Raw genomic sequence first — 9548 nt, forward strand, 5'->3', positions numbered from 1 at the left:
ACTATTACAAACTCTTCAGGGAACTAGGTGTGCCAAATTTCCTCAGGTAACTTCCTTTACTGTTTCTTAAACAACTAATGTGGGAGAAATCACTAACAATTCTTCCTATCTCTCTTGCTTTTTCAGTTCTATAGTACAGAATTTAACTGAGAGATTTAGGGGGGGAAAAAAAGAAAAGAAAAAGAGACATAATACTTGGATATGGTACAGCTCACTGGAACCTACAGGTATTAGTGCATAATGTAAAATGTTACCATTGCTTAATAGAGGCTTTTTAGGGTTAAACTCATTTGATTTGAAGCTAGTATTAACCTGACTCATTTTCTTTTAGTGGAAAGACAACCACATTATTTTTGAATCACCAACATATAGTTGGCTGACTTGATTTTAAATACTTACTACTTAAGAATGTTATCGGGCGTTGCCTACTACCTGAGCACAGTCCATTACAAATCCTAAATGCCAACATACAGTTAAGAATTAGGCTTCTTATCTATACATAGAACATCCATATGACCCCATAATCCCACTCTTGGGCATATATCCGGACAAAACTCTACTTAAAAGAGACACATGCACCTGCATGTTCATTGCAGCACTATTCACAATAGCCAGGACATGGAAATAACCCAAATGTCCATCAACAGATGATTGGATTCGGAAGATGTGGTATATATACACAATGGAATACTACTCAGCCATAAAAAGAATGACATAATGCCATTTGCAGCAACATGGATGGAACTAGAGACTTTCATACTGAGTGAAATGAGCCAGAAAGACAAAGACAAATACCATATGATATCACTTATAACTGGAATCTAATATCCAGCACAAATGAACATCTCCACAGAAAAGGAAATCATGGACTTGGAAAATAAACTTGTGGATGCCTAATGGGAGAGGGAGGGAGTGGGAGGGATCAGGAGCTTGGGGTTATCAGACACAACTTAGAATAGATTTACAAGGAGATCCTGCTGAGTAGCATTGAGAACTATGTCTAGATACTCATGTTGCAAGAGAACAAAGGGTGGGGAAAAAAAAATGTAATGTATACATGTAAGGATAACTTGATCCCCTTGCTGTACAGTGGGAAAAAAAAAAAAAAAAAAAAAAAGGGTGGTAACAACAATAAAAAAAAAAAAAGAATTAGGCTTCTTTAGAGATCTGCAAGCAATATATTTAAAAACTGGAATATTTTATAAAATACTCTGGTTCACTGGCTTGTCAGTGAATTTACTGGTTTATTTGTAACTTCAACAATGATTTTGTTAGAGCTTGTATATACATGTCTATTTAAACATACTCAACATTCTCTTCAAAAACAAAATAAGGAAGAGACTTGACTTGTATGCAAATACTTATTAAGTGACTTCTCTGGAAAGAGAACAGAATTATACCAAAATATGTAAGGGGAACCAAAGGGGAGGTAAAAGTACTGAGGAGGAAGGAAAAAAAAAAAAAAAGGAAAGAAAAAAAAACGCAAGTGAACGCCTTACAAATTTTACAACTCTCATGAGGTTTAGAAGCAAAAATTTGGTTTAGAAACTAAAATACATTATATTAGGAGATTCTGCTGTGCAGCAGGTTAAGGAGTCAGTTGTCTCTGCAGTAGCTCAGGATCAATCATTGGCCCAGTGAAATGGGTTAAGGATCTGGTGTTGCTGCAGCTGTGGGTCAGAAGTAAGCCCTGGCCCAGGAACTTCCATATAAATATGAATGAATGAATGAGGAAAAAAAAAAAAAAAACCTACCCGGTGATAAAATAAAAATTGAGCAATGTTTATTTCCAGTTAGTTGTCATTTTTATAGGGTGATTCCACAAAATTCTTAGAAAAAAATTTTCTGATTTGAACAAAAATTTAGTGTAACATTTATTATACCAAGAAATGACTTGAATTTGCTTTTGATATTATCATTCTAATTCAAAATCAGCTCTTTATAATTTTAATGAATTCACTTAACTCTCAGTATACCAAGAAAAACAGCCACCATCATTTACCACCTGGGTCCAATGAACATTTATTATCATTTAAGTCAACTTATTCATACATAATAATTTATGAATAATAACAATTTGCATAATAATAAAGGGATAATGTAAAATATCTTCACTAGAATTTTTAGTAAGAATTTACACATAGCAAACCCAATTCTTTCTTTTCTTTTCTTTTTTTTGGCTTTTTAGGGCTGCACCTGCGGCTTATGGAGGTTCTCAGTTCTCAGGCTAAGGGCTGAATCAGAGCTGTAGCTGCTGGCCTAGTGGGATCCGAGCCAAGCCCTGTCTGCGACCTACACCACAGCTCACGGCAACACCGGATCCTTAAACTCACTGAGCAAGGCCAGGGATGGAACCTGCATCCTCATGTATACTAGTCAGATTCAGTTCTTCAGCACCACAACAGGAACTCTGCAAACCCAATTCTGAATTCCATATTTCCCTGGTTTTGAAGGACAACACACCTGAAATGGTCAGGGCACTCTGGAACTGAGAGTTTAACTACTGGAAATACCTTGTAAATACCAATTCCAGATTTCAAGTACATATCTAAGAGGTTCTAGCTTAATCATCACTTTTAAGTTTTCTTTTTGCGGCTGTAGAAATCAAAATGTATTACTTTGCAAAACTTTGACAGCTCAAAATTATATTGAAGAAAGAAGGACAGAAATCTTCCTTGTTACATAACTACAAAGTATTTTTTACTTTTAGATTTATTAATGCCCACTGCAGTGATCAATCTAATGAATTATTTCCATGTCATCTGTTTTCTTCTAATGCCTTCTATTACACACCAGCATACAGTATTCTGTCCACTTATGAACTGTTTCAAAAAAATTGGGGGGTGTCAACATCATAAAAGAAGAAAGAACACTGTCATATATTCTTTGAGCAAAACAGGGCAGGCAAATTTCTTGTCACAAAATACTGAGTGATAAAGTACTTCCTATTAAGCAACTGGAGCAAAATAGTCTATCTCCTTCGTGCCTTTAAAACTATAAAGTTACGATAACTATATGAAGTGATGGATATGTGAAATAACCTTACCTTGGTAATCATTTTGCAAATCACATCATCATATTATACATTGTAAACTTAGTGTTACATGTCAATTACATCTCAATTAGGCTGGGTGAAAAAGAACTATGTTTTCCGATTACTGGTTCTTGAGCTTGAAAAATTCATCTAGGATATTGTCATCTGATGACAATGGTCTGAGGTGTTGCTTGCACAATCAATGTCATCATCATCAATCCTATCTAGAATGCTACTATCAGTCTCTGCATTTATCTGCTGATTCATCTAACTGAAGCATCTTCCAATGCCAACTTTCTTCTCTTTATTTTTATGGATGCACCTGTGGCATATGGAAGTTCCTGGGTCAGGGACTGAATCCAAGCCACAGCTGTGACCTATCCCACAGCTGCGGCAACATAAGATCCTTTTTAATCCACTGTACTGGGTATGGACCCCTTGCCTCCTCGGTGACCCAAGCTGCTCCAGTGGGATTCTTATCCCACTGTGTCACAGCGGGAACTCTGTCTTCTCTTTAACATTAGGGGTGGAAAATAAAAAATACTGAATTCTCTACCATGTTTACTAAAAACTTAAAACAAAATAGAAAGACTATTGTCTCCAGACATTTTCTTTTTACATTCTTGAAAGATAATACCAGTATTTATGGGTTATGATATTAGGAAACTTAAGATGATACAATAATGATGACTTATTTCACTACTGCATTATCCTCCTAGGCACTTTCATTATCTTCCTCTGGCTTATTCTTTTCATCTTTAATTTACGCAGTTGGAAATAAATGATTAATTAATTCCAAAAAAGTGATAAAGGGCAAAATGGTGAAAAGATACAGAAAAATAAGATCACTAAGATTCCATAATGTATGTTTGATTTATAAAAAGTTCCAATGATCACATATGGTAATAGCAAGACACAATGCTTTTTTCAATTAAAAATACATTCATTGAAACTTTAAAAAAGAATAAAAGTCATGTAACATCCTTTCTAAAAAACAAAACTGGGTCCAAAGAATCCTGACAGTATATCAAGGATCAATGCATTTCAGGTTAATTTAATAAAATTCATGGACAAACACTTTACAGTTAATTATAGATGAAGTCTTCCTTTTATTAATTTAAAATTGTTTATAACCATAAAATTATTGTTTAAATTTGATAAAATTGAGATTTTCCTTGTCTAATACCATGTAATAAAAAATTATTGCTGTGGCAGGAAAGAATTATTAAAAATAATAATAAAATTAAATTAAACCATAAAAGAATTCTGTAGAATCTTGACCATATGCATAGATTTGGGCTAAGATTCAAGATTCAATACACAATCTAGTTTAATATCTGGTAAAATGCTTGAATTAGAATATATATTCTAATAATATATATATTCATATAATATAAATACATAAAACATTTTCTAAGAATTTATAAAATAAAAATATCAACATAATTTCATAACTTTAATTTAGAGCTTTAATCATAAAAGACAGTTGTGAATAATTCACATTATTAACACAGTTCCCAACCAGGTGTTACTATTTCCATTGCATTGTGTTTTACACTCCCTAGATGGTAATAGTTTATTAAGCAAAGGGAAAGTTCACTGAATTTTTAAACACTTTTAAAAATTTTTAGCTGTGCCTGGGGTATGCGGATATTCCCGGGCCAGGGATTGAACCCACATCACAGCAGCGACCTGAGGCACAGCAGTGACAACACAGGATCCTTAACCTGCTGTGCCATCAGGGAACTTCCTTTAAATGCTTTTGAAAATGGTAAAATCTTGGATAAATGAAGGATGTATCTAACAGGATTCTTATATGTAGGATTACATCTGGTTGAAAATAGATAAATAATGAGAAGGTCTTGGCTGTTTTTAAGGAAAAGATCTTAAAATCAAATTCTCCATTAAAAACATTTCAATGACTAAACATTATTAAGTCCCTTTGTATGCCATTTAAATGATGTCTAATGAATACCTCATGACTTCCAACTGCTTCCATGAAATTCCCAATTTCTCCTGCATTATCAAGTAATGCTTGAGTACCGAATTTAAATTAAATGTATTTCTGAATCGGCACTTTGGATTCTTGGCTCTGGTCAGTCAAAACAGCAGAAGTTAACTGAAAGGCTACTCCTATTGGACAATATTATCTACATTTTTCTGTAGATGACTGGGGGGGTGCTTTTCATGCAAAAGGAAAGACAAACATTTAAGATGTTTCAGTAAGCATTCAAAGAAAATTCCAAAGTCCTAATTATTGAAACTTTTACTTAAGCAATACAAATCCAAGTAAATAATTCAGAGAACTTGTTGTTCTCTTAGGTGAGACTCTGAAAGTTTTAAGAGTTGAAAAGGGAATAAAAACCCAAGAAAAATTTATCAAGAAAATATAACATCAAACATTTATGCAAATGGATGAGATTAGCTTTCGAAACCAAGGGCCAGTGAAAAATTAGAATATATAAAACCCAATGCTTAATGTCACAGAACAAAAAAGGAAAAGTGAAATTTCAGGTAACAGTCCTGGGGCTTCATTGAAAAGTGAAGACTACAATGATTCCTCCATTAAAAGTTAGTTTTTGAAAAAAAATTAACCATTCAATTGTTGCCACTTCATAGCTGGGAATAATATAAGCACAGTAAAGGAGGAGCCTTAGGATTTCATTTATTAGAAAATATTTCCAACTACTTGAAAAAAAATAAGTATATGTACTTTGATATAATTTAAATTCCAAGATATTAATTTTCTTTGCAGTTTTATCTATCAAAAGATGGATGTATGGTTGTATCATTTGATGGGTGCCAAGAAAATAAACTTACCTAAAAAAACAATGCTCAATGGAGAGCCTCAACATTTAAAATTAGACCACAAGAGCTTCTTGCTCTCTCCCAAGGGTTCTCATTTTAGATGTAAATACTCTTAAGAGATGGGTAGCAGAAGCTACTGACATTGCAGCAAGTAAAACAGCTGCCCAGACTGTTCTCCACTGCGACCTGAGGGACTTACACATTTTTGCCCAAGGCCAAATTTTCTCCTACCTTCCAGGTCCATCAGCTTTAACTTGCTGTCAGCTGCTTCCACAGGAGTAAGAGTTTCACTCACATTCCCAAGCAAGAGACTCACTAGGAGACACGAGTGCTTGACGGACTGAGCGTTCAACAGAAGGACATAGGTATCTGAGGACCTCTTCAACTCTAACACTTTATTTCTATGATTCCAAGTAACTTATAAAATTGTAGTTGATAAAAACGACAAGCATTTTAACCAAAAAGATGATATGCTGTCACAAAGGTGTGGAGATATCCCTGACCAATATATTTTATAGTCTTCTTACTGAATTCTAGGGGAAGGAAATTATTTTTAAACAGCCATACAACCTACCCATCCATTCCCCCAAAGTTATTTTATCTTCACTACTTTCATTACTGGAGTCACAAAATTTCAAACAGATGTTTACTTAAAAGCTAAATAGAAGCTTATATTCAAACTGGAGCTTTTGCTTATCTCTTGATGACTGTATACCAAACACAATGGGAGAGTAAAGACTTCAAACCCTTGATAACACAGATCAATGCATGAGAAAGGTAAAATAATTGTCCCCTATAAATGATTCAGGGAAGTGAAGAGCCCCTCTGTTCTGAATTATCCTCACGAGGCTTATGTCTATGAATCAGATTCAACAAATCCACTATTCATTTTCTTCTGTCTCCATAGTTTATATAAAAATTTAATTTATAATCAAAATTAAGATTATAACTTAAGAGATTTTAAATTAAAAACATTCACCAAATCAAAGCAGCTAGAGAAAGAGCTTAACTGACAATATCTGTTCCAAAATAGAAGCCCTCCATGGACGCTGTACTGTATTATCTTGAAAACATAGAAACTAGAATTTTTTTTTTTTTTTGTCTTTTTCGTCTTTTCTAGAGCCACACCCACAGCATATGGAGGTTCCCAGGATAGGGGTCTAATTGGAGCTATAGCCGCCAGCCTACACCAGAGCCACAGCAACGTGGGATCCGAGACGCATCTGCGACCTACACCACAGGTCATGTCAACGCCAGATCCTTAACCCCCAGTTGAGGCCAGGGATCAAACCTGCAACCCCATGGATCCTAGTCGGACTTGCTAACCACTAAGCCACGATGGGAACTCTTTGAAACTAGAATATTTTTAAGTAAAATTAATTCTAACTAATTTTTTAAAATTCAGGAAGATAGTTATTATATGTTAAAGAGTACATGTGATATTTATTGAACATTAATATTAATGTCTGCTCACTCTTTCAGTTAAACAATAGTTTCTCTGGAGAAACATAAAACTAACATTATTTGGTGGCACATAAGTGTGGAAAGAAAGGTCTAAGTATAAAACCCACAGTATAGCTTCTCCTAACTTTTCCAATAGCTCTTCAAAGTAACTGGTGCTTTCTATCAGTCTTGAGAAGCATAATATTTTCCAATCTCCATATATTTTCATATTCCAAACTATGAAATATAATGGAGAATGGCACTTTCTTCTCCTGGAATTGTTGGAATATCTATAGTACGTGTGTGTGTGTATGTGTGTGTATGCATATATATATATATATATGAACATCCTTTGAGACTGGAGTATAAATCCTATTAAATCCAACTACGTTTTTCCCATCCCCAAAATAGATTTGACATACAGACCTAAGCACAAGGTCAAGGTCACAGATCACTAAAAAAGATTACCAACAGAACTGATGAAACAGCTGGCATTAGATCAAAGCTCCTGGGGTTTTTAGTATACTTACTAGACACACTGCATTTACTCACAGGGTACACCCTGTTCTTAAAATGTTCCCCATCTTTGAGGACAAGATCTTCATGTACTTTTTTTTACAAAGTACGTTCTATTAAGAATGTTGCATTAGATCAAAGAGTAGGATAGAAAATCAGTGTATATATGTTTCAGAATCATGAGTTGTGTATGTCTGTAGGCCTGCATATTTATTTATTCATTTGTTCTAACTGATCCTTGCCAAGTGACAATTCTGAAATCAATTTAACTTGCAGGTTCCTGACTCAACCATGCTCCCCAACACTTCCAAGCCTTTGTACCACTTAAAATAGGAATTGTCTATTTTTTAGTATCTTGGGTCACTTCTTCCCAAATCCATAGATTTAAGTGCTAAAAATAGGTTGAATCAGAAAAATTTTACAATGCATCCTAATCTTCTGCAATAATTTTCAAAGTATACATATAGGAAGAAACTCTGCTTATCAATAAGAGCAACAAAGTGATTCTTAATGGAGTTTATTATTCAACAGTGTAATTATCTAACAAAACCATGCCTTTTGTTTCAGCTGTTCAAACAATATATTGAATTTATCTTAAATTACGTTTATAAAGTCAAGAGTTATGTGGTGAATGTCCTTACTGAAGCATTCTGACCAAGAAATTATTTTTAAGGATACATAAAATACTGTTGGGGTAAATGTGTAATATAAAAGCTTTCCTTGTTAAATCAAGCATCACACCTGCTGTAGCTTTATATAATTTTCAAATTATGATACATGTATATGCACCCATTATCAGTTTTTCATTTTGCAAAATTATTTTTGATCACTTAAATAGGTTTGAATGAAATACCAGAATTGTCCTATCCTAGAATGTCCACTAATTTCTCAATTACCAAGGAAAAGGGAAAAACAAATAAATTAAGTATCAGTGAAAACTGAACTTCCACAATTCTCTGGTGGTCTGGTGGGTTAAGGATCTGGCATCAGTGCTGTGGCTTGGGTCAGTGCTGTGGCTTGGGTCAGTGCTGTGGTGGGACTTAGATCCCTGGCCTGGGAAACTTGCACATGCTGTGGGCGTGCCTCCCCCTCCCCCAGCCAAAAAAAAAAGGGGGAAGAAAAGGAACTTTTTTTACCAGGCAGAAGCAGACCATGAGTATAACAAAATTATCAGTAATGGGCATCAATTCATACATCAAACTTTGATCACAAAACCTATAGATATATTTTCTATTTTAAACAGAATTACTTATAAAATATATTTTATATACAAAGTCTATTTAGAGGAATCATTTATCACTTAATTAATAATTATGTTCTTTAGGTGCTGCCTAGGTAAAAGTGCTGCCTTGCTTTGTGAACTCTGACTTGACTTGCCAAAAATGGTAAAATTATCATGACATCATGCTTCCTGGAACAGCCCAGAACACAAAGCTTTCTAGATTGAGGATTTTAGTCAGTCTGTGGCAGAGAATATCACTTACAGACCCTATCCATGGACAGAGAGAAGAGTGGTCACAGTGTAAAGGGAAGAAGCCAAGGAACCCCATTGGTTCCCACCCCAAGGGATTAATGAGCAAAACAATAAGAAAATGCACACTGTACCTGAAGAATTTCTATGTCTTCAAATAGTAACATGTAACATTAAAATACATTTTTCAACTAGGGAGATGAAGCTACTGGCACACCACTGGTAGGCTACTCACTTTAAATGGTTTCATTTTGACTGTGAAACTGCCACCCATAC

At 34.5% G+C, this 9548-nt stretch overlaps 1 protein-coding gene across 4 annotated transcripts in view; it reads right to left on the reverse strand.

Moving 5' to 3' along the window:
* NRIP1 (nuclear receptor interacting protein 1) overlaps nt 1-9548 on the reverse strand; it is a 93496-nt gene that overhangs the window by 10239 nt on the left and 73709 nt on the right. The window lies entirely within an intron of this gene.

The sequence above is a fragment of the Sus scrofa genome, chromosome 13 (assembly GCF_000003025.6).
Source record: "Sus scrofa isolate TJ Tabasco breed Duroc chromosome 13, Sscrofa11.1, whole genome shotgun sequence".
NCBI lineage: Eukaryota > Metazoa > Chordata > Mammalia > Artiodactyla > Suidae > Sus > Sus scrofa.